This window comes from Amblyomma americanum, chromosome 7, assembly GCF_052857255.1.
Source record: "Amblyomma americanum isolate KBUSLIRL-KWMA chromosome 7, ASM5285725v1, whole genome shotgun sequence".
Classification (NCBI taxonomy): domain Eukaryota; kingdom Metazoa; phylum Arthropoda; class Arachnida; order Ixodida; family Ixodidae; genus Amblyomma; species Amblyomma americanum.
In genome coordinates this window covers 172562110-172575660 of record NC_135503.1, presented here as the reverse complement: position 1 = coordinate 172575660, position 13551 = coordinate 172562110, and positions in this window count along the sequence as shown.

Here is a 13551-nt window from a genome sequence, read left to right as displayed (position 1 = left end):
AGATTAGGGCCTTACAAATGTGTTAGCGAGGCTTCCATACACCTGTACCACAATGAGTTGGAGTTTCTTATTTTGACGTGATGATTAAGGCTTTTGTCTTTGCGGTTGGTGCGCATGTGCTTTGTTGTCGAAGGAAGGAGGCGTTGGTGCAATTAAACCAGTTGTTAGTCTGCGCTTGTCTCGTGTGATTCTTCGCTCTTGTCCCGTCCTTTTCGCGCAGTTATTCATGGTTTCCATAATGTCGTAGCAGCTAGCCCCTCACCGCACTCTTTTAGGTTACACTTCATGCTGTAGTGAATGTGGCAGTAATCATATGCGCCACCCCAAGTGGCATCCTATCCATTTCTGTTCATCTGCTGTTTTTATTCAGTTACTGGACTATCATTGCGGCATCTTTAACTCACAGATTTTCTCAGCTCTGATTGCTCATTAAATTTCTGAGTAGTGGAGTACACGTCTTGTTGACAACAACAAAAGACTAAAAATCACAGCTGAATTGAGATCATGCTACAGATTTCTGAATTATTACTCTGCGCATTGTCTTAATGGCTTACCGTGTCAACTGTTGACGAAGATATGACTTATCTAACATCTTTGCGGAGAGTTAGTGCATGATCCTGCGAACTGCCGGAATTCTGCAAATAGCATGCAAAATGAATTCATTGCCCCATTCAAAGCAGTGTACAGTTAACAAAATTTGCACGTTGGCGTTTGAGCGAACGGCTTGCTACAAAATTGGTGTTTCATTCAAACATGCTAAATTATCGTAGGGAAGCCCAACTTGGGCGGCCCATGTAATACCCCAGCGGATGCCACATGGGCTCTGCACGGACTATAAAAGCTGGGCTGAAGCCCTGTAATACCCGCATAGGGTCTCGGTGAAGTAGCTGGGCTGCCTGCAGAAAGAACGCGGGCAGGCCTAACTTGGATGGCCCACTTAATACCCTAGCGGGTCGCACATGGGTCCTGGAGGGGCAAACCGGTGCATGTGTTCATATAATACATATACATGGCGCTTTGGTAGGTATATGCGTGGGCTAACTTGGTGTAGACCAGCGCTATGGGATGATAGGCGGGCGGCCCAAGTTGGGCCCAAGTTCAGCGCCTGTGACGTCGTCCTCTGTGTTTCTTCTGTCCCTGTGCTCTAAACGCGCTGTCAACAAGAATGGATCATTACCAACTAGCCCGACAATTTGTCCTATTCAACGTCATGTTTCTGTGTATAGCCCAGTTCTGCATCAAATCAGCCCGATCACAGCCCATTACGGCCCCATTCGGGATTTTTGGGGATGAAAACTAGTTTAGCCATTTTAGAGCCCATGTTGGACCAATTGGGGTGATAGGCGGGCTGCCCAAGTTGGGCTTGCCCCTAGTTTTCCTGCACTGAGCCCAACTCGTTTTCAAGTTTGCCCTAATGTTGCCGACAAGGGACCTGTGCGGGCTGAACTTGGCAGCACGGCCTCACATTGCCCCAAAATTATCAATATGGTGCCCTAATTGGCTTGTCATGGGACAGCCCAAATTGTCTTTGATCACATGATGCCCGCAAGGGTCCAAGCTGGGTTAAAAAGGGATTTCCCAAGCCCACGTTGCCCACATGGGGCGCATTTGGGCCCTAAACGCTGTGCTACTTTGGAAGTTTTGGGGTTAATAGTAGTTTCCTTGAAATAGATGCGCTAAAACAATTCTAACTTTATTCGTAAACGGCGCTCCTCCAGAGAGTCCTAGTTCAGGTCCTGCTTGACACGGTTACTTCGATAATTAAAAAAAAATATTTGTTGATGACAAACCGCGCCCCACGATTCTGAACGCGTTCCAGCTTTTTACAATAGATTGTGACGAGAGGGCCGCCGACTGCATAGACATAATCTATAATTGGTCTGATATTAGTGAATTAGAAAAGTTTCGTAGCTTTCTGAGGAGCGTCCCAAAAATTCCTTTAAAAAAATATAGCATTCTTGATGCCTGTGCGAAAATGTGTTGTCTGCTTTCTTCATTATTATTCTCGTGTTAGCACTGCACTCTCCACAGCATAACTGCTGGATATTGTACTATAAACACGTTTGTGTGGCGTGCAAGTGGCTTGTATCATGACGAGTAGGTGTGAATATAGCCTAGCCAATATTTCATACCACAACTACAGCTGCAGTCAGATAACCTTTTGTGGAGTCGGACAATGGCCTTCAATTCTGCAGTGGTGAAGTGTGCAGCATTTTGTTTCAAACGTGAGTGTGAAGGGAAGATTGTTTATGTTGCACGAAAAGAAAGGAATGACACGCACACTGGAGTTTGCAAGAATGCCTTTGGGCATTACAAAACACTGCCACCCTTGCTTTATCTTTGCCAGCTAACAAACTCATTTGAGCACAGTGTACTAAGCTAAACTTGAGTACATGAATGTCTCACTATATAAGGCACATCTAATTGCAGTGAAGATTTGTAGTGTATTCCAGTGAGTCAGTGCATTGCAGCTAAGGTTATGAAAACAAATGCAAGTTTATGGCTTCACAAGTGCATGAGCTTGCCCAATTTATTTATGCACGTAGCGCAGAAATTTGCCTTGAAAAGATGTTTACCGCTGCAGGTCGCAGCACTTCTGTGCTAGGTAGCCATTACAAATGAAGTCTGCAGAAACCGCATAATAAGTAATGTAAGTATGGTTGAATGCAAAACTGACCATTCTTGAATATATAACTTACTGTTCAGGTCATAGCTCTTGCATCTAAGTTTCACATATTTCTGCATAACACAACAAACAAAGCAATAGCGTGAGAGAGCTTTTCTAATAAAATGAAAAACAAAATCTTAGCTGGCTTTCAAAGCCACTGACACGCTGCTCAGCGGGGAAGGAATTAAGAGAGGCAAAGATGAACGAAAAGATGTTGGAGAAAATTATTATTGCTTAGAAAATATTAATAAACCTAAATAAATTTATTAAATGAAGTAGCCACTAATGTTTCTTGGTTTTATCAGGTTTAAGACCACAAAGCGGCGCAGGCTATGTTAGATATGAGAGAAATGAATAAATCTTTAAGTGTGCTAACATCACAGAGTTCCTGCACCTCTAGCATTTCGTCTCCATCAAAATGTGACCCCTGCAGCGGGAATTGAACCTGCATCTTTCGGGTCAGCACCTGAGTACCATAACCGCGGCTCCCATTTGGGGTGACATGCTTTGTTTAGTGTATTTGGGTTTAACATCCCTAAGCGACTCAGGCTATGAGGGACTTTGTAGTAAAGGGGTGACATGCAACAAAAGGGTGTTTATCAGGCTTCACAAAGTTCACTACAGAGGGAATGAGCGTTGATGAGGCTTTAGTGTTTGTCTAGTTTACCAATGCCATATATTTGCACAGATAATTCATTACAAGTAAATGCGTCCTATGACAGGATCTGGGACCAAAAGCACAAAGCAATATGTCCATAGAATGAAAGCAAGAGCAGTGCTTTTGCTGCCAGCAACCATTCCACTACCCAAAATGACAGTCAGCTTATAAATATGCATGTCCTGCCTGCGTCTATTCAAAATTTATGCTCAGATTTGGATTTGCATTCTTTACCAACTCACGCAGCTCTCTTCTTCGTATCTTAGCATGAACCCTGAGATTTTTCTTTCAGTGGTTGACTGCACTGTTCGCAATTTTAAACTTCTTAGTGTACCACTTTTTGCCCGAGAGATTTGTAGAAGCAAGGCAGTTTAAAATTATTTTAGAGCATACTGCAAGGCGCTGTTCGTAACCTCTGCGTGCATGCCAAAGGCCTTAAACCCCAATTTATCCGCAACCAATTCTCTCAAATGCTCTGCATTTGTGCACGACCTGGCTTAGATGTGCGAATGACCTGGCCTAGATGTACTCTGTTACTTCCAGTACCTCACTGCCTATCGTAAAATGTTAGCTTTCCAGATTGTTGAGTATTTCAGCTCTCTTCATTCCCGCACTGAGTATTTATATCCGCAGTCATAAACTACAATTCCTCATCACTGATACTACAGCAATAACATCATGAAATCACATGTAACTAAGCCGTTCTCCCCAAGTCTGCATTTCCCAAACCAATCCATTGCTATACAGAGACGGTCACCTCATCTAGCACTGTCACATCTTGTTCACTCTATGTGTTCTACGCAGTAAGCAACCATTGATTTCAGGTCACTGCTGCCAAAAATACACTTATGACTAGCTTCATACGGTAGGATTTAAGAATTCGCTTTCTACAATCATCACACAGACGTACTCAATAGGTTTTCTCGTCACAGAAGGAGGCTGGCACTGTAGTGGGGTGTTTTCTCTCGTCAGTGTTCACACATGAACACATGCAGTGTATTTCGTTATTGTTTCCGCCCGACATACTGACAAAGGCGAGAGAGGATAATCAGTTTGTTGGCTCGTCGATGAAAAGTTTTCGCTCGCCAGCTTTCTGCCAAGGCCTGGCTTGGCGACTGTCAGTCTCGTCGCCATCGCTCGTTACAAAGCCTTTCACACCACTGAATATCTGGCCATCATTAGTGCTGCTGTAGTCATTCTAGAGTGACGACAGAGGTATTATGTGCGTGACGGACCGGTGCTATGCAACAGGTTCTGCTAGCAAGCCCACAAAAACCCATCAGCATCACTAGCAAGCAGTGACTGTTGAGAGGCGATATCAACGATGTTCCAATATTTGAGGCTGCGCACCTTATTTTCACTTAATGCGGGTGAAAGGTTGAAGTGACTCCTAGGTAGGCCAATATTATGTTGCACTCAGCACCTGTGATTGAAACTTGCTAGAATGCGCCTTTTTACGACCAGTAAAAAAATAATTGTTAGTGTTAAAAATTCTGTACCCCTCTCCTCTAAACAGCATGATCCCGGCTGTTTATGCAAGAAACAGGAAGATATATTTAATAATCAAAAAAAGAGGAAGTGCAATGCAGGGGTAGTGCAGAGAAGATATAAGCAATAGCACATTAAAACACTGGGAGGGTTCCACGGTGTCGGTGAATGCATGAATGGGTGGCAATCATGTGACCAAACGAGTTTAGGAAATTTGAGGTAAAAGGGTGATAGCAGGTGGCACAGGATACAGTTACCTAAGATCAACGGGAGAACCATTGTTCTGCACTAATTTTAACAGCAGATCCAGACGACAGGCAAAATCACCAACTCCAGAAACGGGCTTAGCATCATGCGACTCAATGTAATCACCATTGCAAATGGCACCAGCACACGGACTGCACAAGAGAAAAAGGAGACATGTTTTTGCTTTCAACTTTCACCTGCAGTCAGGTGCGCTTGTAAGAGCAAAGCTCTAACGTTCGGCAACATTGACACTTTTTGTTTTACTGAAATTAGGGTCCTCGTGAGCGTGCAAGTCCCATGTTTGTTTTGCACGAAATTTGTTCATTTTGAGGTATTTGTAACTAAAGAGGGGACATCTAACAAGGGCATAAGACCTCCGCTATGTCACCTCTTCTTTAATTCCCTCCAATATCCCTCTCCTACATCAAGGTTCAAGTGTCCACCAAAATTTGAGACAGTTACTTTGACAGTTCCTTCAATTTTACTTCAACTTATTTAAAATTTTCAAGGCTGTAGTTATAAGAAGGTATAGGTACAAACTGTGCAGTATAACCATATGCCGTGGCAATAAACCAGCAATAGATCTGTGCTGACAGCACCCTGCTCAGTGCATTGCAAGGATGCTATGCCATATTGTCACGGACTCGAAGACGGCAAAGTTGGCAGTGGAGCGGCACGGAGCGCTCCCGCTAGGCCCTCCGCCATTAAATCATTCCATCGCCATCTGTTATGTAGTACTGTCTTCAACTGCTTGCCGTCACGTAACATTTGGCGTGAGGTGCGGAGTTCATCCCCATCCTGGTCCTGGAGCTTCGGCGTCCTGCGTGTGCCGTGGTCGTCGGTCGTGTGTTCTTGTTCGCACCGCCCGGTTGTGGCTGCCCGCAAGACCAGAGCCGACCATGCCGTTCACCCCAGCCCCGTACCCTGCCCCGACCAGAAGACAGGACAACTTGACGCCGCCGCCTCTACTCGAACCTATGACCCCACCGACCCTAGAAGCCGCCAACATATTCGAACACAGCCCCTGCCCATGCCGTTCGGTGTGTTCATGGGCCTCTGCCGTCGGCTCAAGGGGATGGCCCGGAAGCTTCCCGGACCAGCGCTCATCTGATCTTCATCTGTTCATCTCTTTCATCGTGACGGCAAGCCTTGCATCTTCTTCTCTTCTGTGTTCATCCGTCCTGTCACGCTCGTCGTCACGCCCTGCGTTTCGTCTTCACTGCCGGTCTTTCAGTTCGCGCGAACGGGACGATCGCTCGGCAGCCCCGGGTAGTGTCACGGACTCGAAGACGACAAAGTTGGCAGTGGCGCGGCACGGAGCGCTCGCGCTAGGCCTACCGCCATTAAATCATTCCATCGCTATCTGTTATGTAGTACTGTCTTCACATGCTTGCCGTCACGTAACAATATAAGGATGCCATACTAGGTGTCATCATGCAATGTTACATTACTGACTGGCATTTTGGTCTCTGCATCAGAAATACTGGTAAACCATCGTTGTAGAACGCAATGTTTTTAAAGAGATAAATGAACAAATAGTGCCTTTTCGAGGACACATGTGCATAACAGGCAACAGGTGTGCAACGTCAAAGCACCTGAAGCAGGCTCAACTCCTTTATGTTAACAGCAGCTGCATCAAGAGCTACAAGAGTGACTATATTTTTTCAAGTCTACCGTTCCTGTAATTATAAGCTGAGGTACTGTTGTGAAGTGCATGTAAAATTTGCATGCATTCCTAAACCTAGCGGCAAGTCTATGTAGAAAATATTTTTCTAAATAGGCGGATAAGATATGCATCACTAAAAGAGAATAACTGCAATGAAAGGCTCTGTAGGGATGCAACAGCCGAAGGCAGGAAGCACGCATGGCCCAATAGATGCTGGCAGCTGGCAACTGCAAATAAACACATCCAGAGCCACAAGTGTCATTGGCTGTAGCAATGTCTTGAATGAGAAGAGAGGAAATTGTCTACTGCTTTACAACTAAAATTAGATGTAATATAAGCAAATAAAAAACTGATGGGCTAGCCCTTCACAAAAGAAATGAACAGATTTTATGTAATGCACACACATACATTCTTTGAGGAGATTACGGATGACTTTCTTAACCACACTGAAAGATGAGCTGGCAGAAATATCGCACACCAATTTGAATATAAGGTGCACAGGTTTTCATTAGTTCCCATCACGATGCCTTGTACTAATGCCTACGTACTAAATTCCATGCTGCGACCAGTCTGCCTTAGATAAATGAGAAGAGAGAATGAAAAAAAGCATGCCTTCACTAGCAAGAACCTTGATATCTCACAGCACAGCTTAGAATAAAAAAATTGGTCGCACTTTTAACAAATCTGCATACGATTAAAAACTGCACAAATTTATCGACTCGCAATGCAAGTAAGGGCAAGAGAAACAAAAAATACCAAAGAACACTGGTGAGTGCGGTGAACAGAGGTCTGTGGGTGGGATCCCGTGCCTGTGAAGAGTACAAAGCTCGGAGAATCACCGGCAGCGCAGCTGATGGCACGCAACCAAGAATAAATAAAACTAGAAATAAGTAACAAAAACCATCGACAATGGCGAACGACTTGAATGCATGCCGCACAAGCGAGGAATATAGCAAAAAGATAGAAATCCTAAATTAGTGTGCGGTTGCATCTAAGACAGCTCGCAGTGCTCAGAAGGAGAGGAAGCATCGACGCTTACAGCTCAGGAGAGACGCAAGATTGATCTAAATTTGACATAACACTGCCTCAAATTCTGTTTCTTTGGGTAAGCACAGACAAGTTTTCCAATGAAAAAGCGAGGAATAAACTGTACGCCTCCAAACAAAAACTTTAATTTTAACCCGTGTGGAAGCCGACTCGGCTCTTTCATCAGGGGTGACTCAGGGCAGTAGCTTGCACCTTAAAATATAGAGGGGAGGAAGGGTTCTAAGGAACAAAAGCTGTGAGGCGAAAGGCGTGGGGGAGGGAGACGAAGCGGGGGGCTAAGGCTGTTAGTCACGTTGTCGCACAGTAGAGAGGCCGTCAATGGCGACTTTTTTTTAGTTGCAGAGCGAGGTCTCTGGGCGTGTACTGGGGGCAGGCTTCCATTTGTTCGGTTGATGTTCGCGGTGGTTTGGATGTCCCAGGATTCTAGAAGGAGCCTTTTGTGGTAATTTTTTTCGCTTCCGAGGATGCGGGTTTTTTTAAAGTTGTTACTATGATCTGAGTCCTCGGAATGTTTGTATGTAGGATTGCGCTGCCTTGCGTAGTTGCGGACGTCGTTTTTTTGTGGCCGAATTCATACTTTGAGATTTTTGGCTTCTCCAGTATAGCTTGCGTCGCAGTCGGCGCAAGAAATTTTGTAGACAATACCATGGGCTCTTTCGATCCTCGGCCAGTCTTTGGGAACAGGTAGGCAAAGAGCAACAATGTGGGCTTGTGCACAATCTGGAGACACCCTTTCTTCAGGATTCTGGCGATGGTTTTGCTGACACCTCTGACATAAGGCAAAGTGACGTATTTTGATGGTGGCGTTTGTCTTTGTGCGTTGGTTTCTTGGCACATGTTGTGTGGTTGACGTCGAATGGTTTTTTGAATAAAGTATTTTGGGTAGCCGTTCATGATGAGTTCTTTGAATATTGTGTGTTGTTCTTTTTTCTGTCAGGTTCTGTGCTGCAGTGTGTCACAACTTTTGTGAACAACTTCACCACTGATGCTTTTTGGACTATCGTGTAGTTCTAAGAGAAGTGGAGATACCGGCCTGAGTGAGTTGGTTTGCGGTAAACGGAGAATTGAAGGGTACCTTGGTTTCGGGACACGAGGACGTCCAAAAAGGGGTTAAGTTTTCCTGTTCCACCTATAGCGTGAACTGAATGTCAGATTCTAAGGAGTTTAAATGAGAAAGTAAAGTTTGAATCTCAGATCTTTTGATGACGGCGAAGCAGTCGTCGACATACCCGAGGAAAATCTTCGGTTTCTGGTGGATTGAGTTTAGAGCTCGTTTTTCTATATGTTCCATGATTAAATTGGCCATGACGACAGAGATGGAGGGTTTCATTGGCGTTCCTTTCACTTGTCGGTAAAGTTTCTATTTGACCAGAAGTATGTGTTTGATAGGCACAGGACCAGCCCGATCAAAACGCACGACAGAATTTTTTGTCGCGCATCTGTCGCGCGACACAATTTTGTGTCGCAAGACAAGCTGTCTTGTCGTGCCTTCTGTCGTGCGACAAGCTTCGTGTCGTGGGTTCTTTCGCGCGACAAAGTTGTTTGTAGTAGGTTCTGCCGCACGATAGACATCTTTCCTGCATTTTGTCGTGCGAAGAAGGTCCCTGTCGCAGCATTTGTCGCGCGACAGGTTTTTGTCGCGGGTACTGTCGCGCGACAGAGGGAGTCGTGCCGCGCGACAGAGATTGCGTGCCTCAGCAAAGCTGCCTGTCGTGGGTTCAGTAGCGCGACAGATTTCTATGGCGCCTCTTTTCACGCGACAAAAGTACCTGTCGTGCGGCCTGTCGCGCGACACAACAGCTTGTCGTGGGATATGCCGCGCGACAGATACCTGTCGTGGGATGAGTCACGCGACAGATACCTGTCGTGGATTGTGCCGCGCGATAGATACCTATCGTGGGATGCGTCATACGACAGATTCCTGGTGAGGGTAGTTGTTTTACTGCAGAATTGTAGAAATACTGTCGTGCTGTCGTGTGACAGCGATATGATCAAATTAACCAAAGATCCTTCAAAGCGCGTTCACTGTGGCGAGTCGCGAAGAGGATGCGAGGTGCTCTGGTCTGTTGGTGACGGGCACCGAGCGAAATGAAGTGCTCATTCACATTGGCGAATCGAGTTTTCAACTCGCTTCCCGCGACCTGGCTCTCTCACCGAACGAGAATTGGCTTTGAGGAGAGGCACTGCTCGAGCACTCAACTAATTCCCTTCTGTTCACACATGACAATGTGACGAAAATAGTGCATGCTCAAGAGCATAATGCGGCTTTGAAAGCCCAAAGAGCTGTAATGCACAAGGGACGAAGCCAGCGGTGCCTGCGTATCCGCACGCGCTTGCGGTGGCGGCATGTAGCTGCAGCCACGACAGCGCCTGCACACCAATCGGTGTGCGGAAGTCGAATGGCGCTACTGAAAGTCAGTGTCCTCTTGGCTTCTGTGACATGTTCAAGCCATGTAACATAATGTACCGCTACTACTACATGCGCAGAAAAGGCCAAGGACACTTCTATGTGTCGCGGAAAAGAATGTCGTTAATCGTCAATCAGGGAAAATTACTCGCCATGACCAACCGGCTGCACAAAGGCAGCATGTGTGTACATGCACGCAGTTCTCTGTATAATTGTTCAAAGCAACCCCAATATCATTCATTTTTCCGCGTTTCAGTTTCAAGAGTGTCAGCTCTTACTACTACTTTTGTCAAGGACACGTCTGTCTGCAGGGAAGGTCAAATTAGCCAAGACAGTTACAACGCTATATCACATAGCAACAGCGGGCGCGTAGAGCCTCAGTTGTCACAGATCCCTTGGATCCGTTTTACATATGCCAGTATAGCGGCTATTGAAGTGGAACCCCGGGGACCCCCATTTGCATCAAATTTGTGGGCCGCTCGTTTGACGCATAATGATCGAAGTGGTGTCATTTGACTTGTCATGCTCCTGAGGATAAAATAAATATTGAGATGAAGCATAAATAAGTGTGGGATTCGCACCGATGACCTTCTCGCACCCAAACCGTGCATTCCGGGGACTTCCAGACAGCCATATGGCCTAATCGTTTGTCGCAGAGGGTTCCGGTTGCGGTCAAACAATTCGTCTTGTTGTAATGCACACGTTTACAAAATTCGTTAACTGATATATAAGGAGGAAACATACCTGATTTAGCGAAGGTGGCTGTAAATCGCAATAGTAGTGCAAAATCTTTGAAGTAGACGACGCTGCTTGTATCTTAGAACGAATGTTTCCGAAACGAAACGCCCTCAGATGTTTGTATTTTGTCATCTCCACGTTTGCTGAGCACCCCGATCTAAACACTTAAAGCTCTCGTAGCTAACGCTCTTAAGTCCAACGCTGATGCAGTGTTGGCGGAGAATTTTTTTTAGCGGCACTGACGTGGTGCTTATCATAAAATAGCAAAAAAAATACTTTACGACGTCGTTCATTGCCTTCACTGAAAATTTTATGACGGTGACACGAAAATGTCGCTAAATATAGACAGCAGCGTATGCAGCCGAAGGTGAAATGCGGCGGCCGGCGAGTTTGAACCGATTTGATTCTCGGTCGAAATGAGAATAAAGTCTTGGGACTGACGTCAACCGCGCGCTTTAAAGAGTTTCGCCTGCTTTGACACAGTCTAGCTCCTGTGCACCCGCGCTCGGTCCTCTAAACTACTCTGGTCCCAGTGTGACTGTGTGCTATGACAATCTGAGAGAAAAGGAGGATGTCTGGGGGTTTTGATGTGCACCACGGCCATACAGTTGAGCGACATGATAACGTACGGGCGCGGCATGCCAGCCTGAATACCGGCCGCCAGCGTCAGAAAAATGCGACAGTAATGTTTGTTCAAGTCCATACTAAGCCGTCGGATGGAGTATCGTTGTCCAATATTGAGTCGTTGGTAGAAGCGATAACAGGAATACAAACAAATGTCTCCCCACGGCGCCTTTAATTGCTGCTGAATCGCGGCTCTCCTGGCCTCAGCTGGCTCTGCTCCTGAAGGTGTCACCGAAACCGAGCATATCTTTGTTTTTCTATGAGACGAGGTTCACAGTAAAACGATGGCGAGAGCAGCACCTCAGCGCTAGCCAGTTTCGAAGTGCACTCAGCTGCTGCATCGATGTGAAACCGGCTAGGCTTAGCGACGACTAGGGCAGCCAGGGGGTAGCGCGTAGTTCATTGCCCGGCGCGCCCGCGGGCGGCGTCGTTCCCGAAAGTTCGCCTCGCTCACTCCGGCTGGCTCACTGATTGGCTCAACAGCTTGCGACCTTCACTCGGAAGGCTGGAAAATCGAGAAGCGAGCGACTGGCGCTGCGACTGAGCGATACTTTATGCCCACGTTTGCAGTACTGGTGAACAACCTTTAACGCCCATATGCTTGGGTTATCGGCTGCGTTGCGGCGAGTCTTTGTTAAGATCGTCCTCGACGCCATCGTCACCGTCCGTGACATACCGGCTGAGAACTTCAATTCCAGTACGTGCCGAAACAGCTCGTATTTATCGTAACGATACGAACTCGAAAACACGGCTGCTTCGATGCGCTAGTGGGCTCTTGCTTGTTAAACTACACGCGATCAGGGTGCGGCGAGTGCTAGCCGCTGTTGCATATTAGCTAAAGTGAGACGCAAGTATCGACGTAGTTACGTAACGCAGTTGATATCTAAGCAATCCGCTTGTACTGGTCACCGATTAGCTGTTAAGTTTCATGATCTCCGGTGAGCGTGCCAGTGTCGCGCAAATTAATGCATCGCAGCTACTCTCCATCGTGCCAATTGCGTTCAACTTATCCACGATATTCGCCAGCTTGAGATACGGTGCTTTTCTTCTCTGTTTTTGTCGCAACTTAGTGATTTTATCTGGCATGAAACGAAATTGCATTCTGTCAACACCGTCGTCTGCTCTGTCGTCTGCTCCGTCGTCTGCTAGAGCATCCGGGTCACTTCAGGGGATCACAGGATCGCAGCTTCAACAAACGACATGCCAGAAAAAGTATCTGAAAGCGCTTTAGTATTCCTAAATAATCTAAAAATAATTTAAAATAAATGCAGTGTCTTTGTTGTGAAGATAATATAAATATTCATGGTTTAAAAAACAAATTTTTTTGTCGGTTTCAATTTTTCACCGACACGGAAGCGCAGCCGTCGGCGCCATTGCAGCGCAACCGACGCGTCATGTTTTGTATTATTTGCCTCTTTGAAGCATTGCTTGAGTACTTGTACGGCGGACACGTGTGAAGAACTCATTCAATGGGAAGGTGAGCAGTAGTGTGTTTTGGAAGCCAACGACCAGGGGCGCGATTACGGATCAGTCTCAAAAAACTGTCTCAATATTGAGACAGTGACGTCAAAATGACGACACCGAGAAATGCCGACCGCCGAATCGGCCAATGCGGAGCAGGGAGGCGGTGGGCTCCGCCCCGAAACCACTAATCGCACGACAAGGGACCGTAGACTAATGTTTTGCAGTAAAAACGCAGTGAATAAAAACGAGTAATGTTTTATTTTGCTAAGTAACTGTATTTCAAACCCAACAGCACCAAGCAAAAGAACCAGTGTTTTCATTTTTGCAATTAAGTTTGCTGTTCAGTCACTTTTTTTGCCGCGAAGGTGTGCTGTCAGCGGTATAGCGTGAACATGTTAGTCTGAAAATGAACAAAAACGCAATGAAGAAAACAAGCAATGTTTTATTTTGGTAGTAAACTGTGTTGCAATCTCAACAACACGAGGGAAAATTAGAAGCATTCTCAGTTTTGCAATTAAATTTGCTGCAGGTTAACTTCTCTTGCC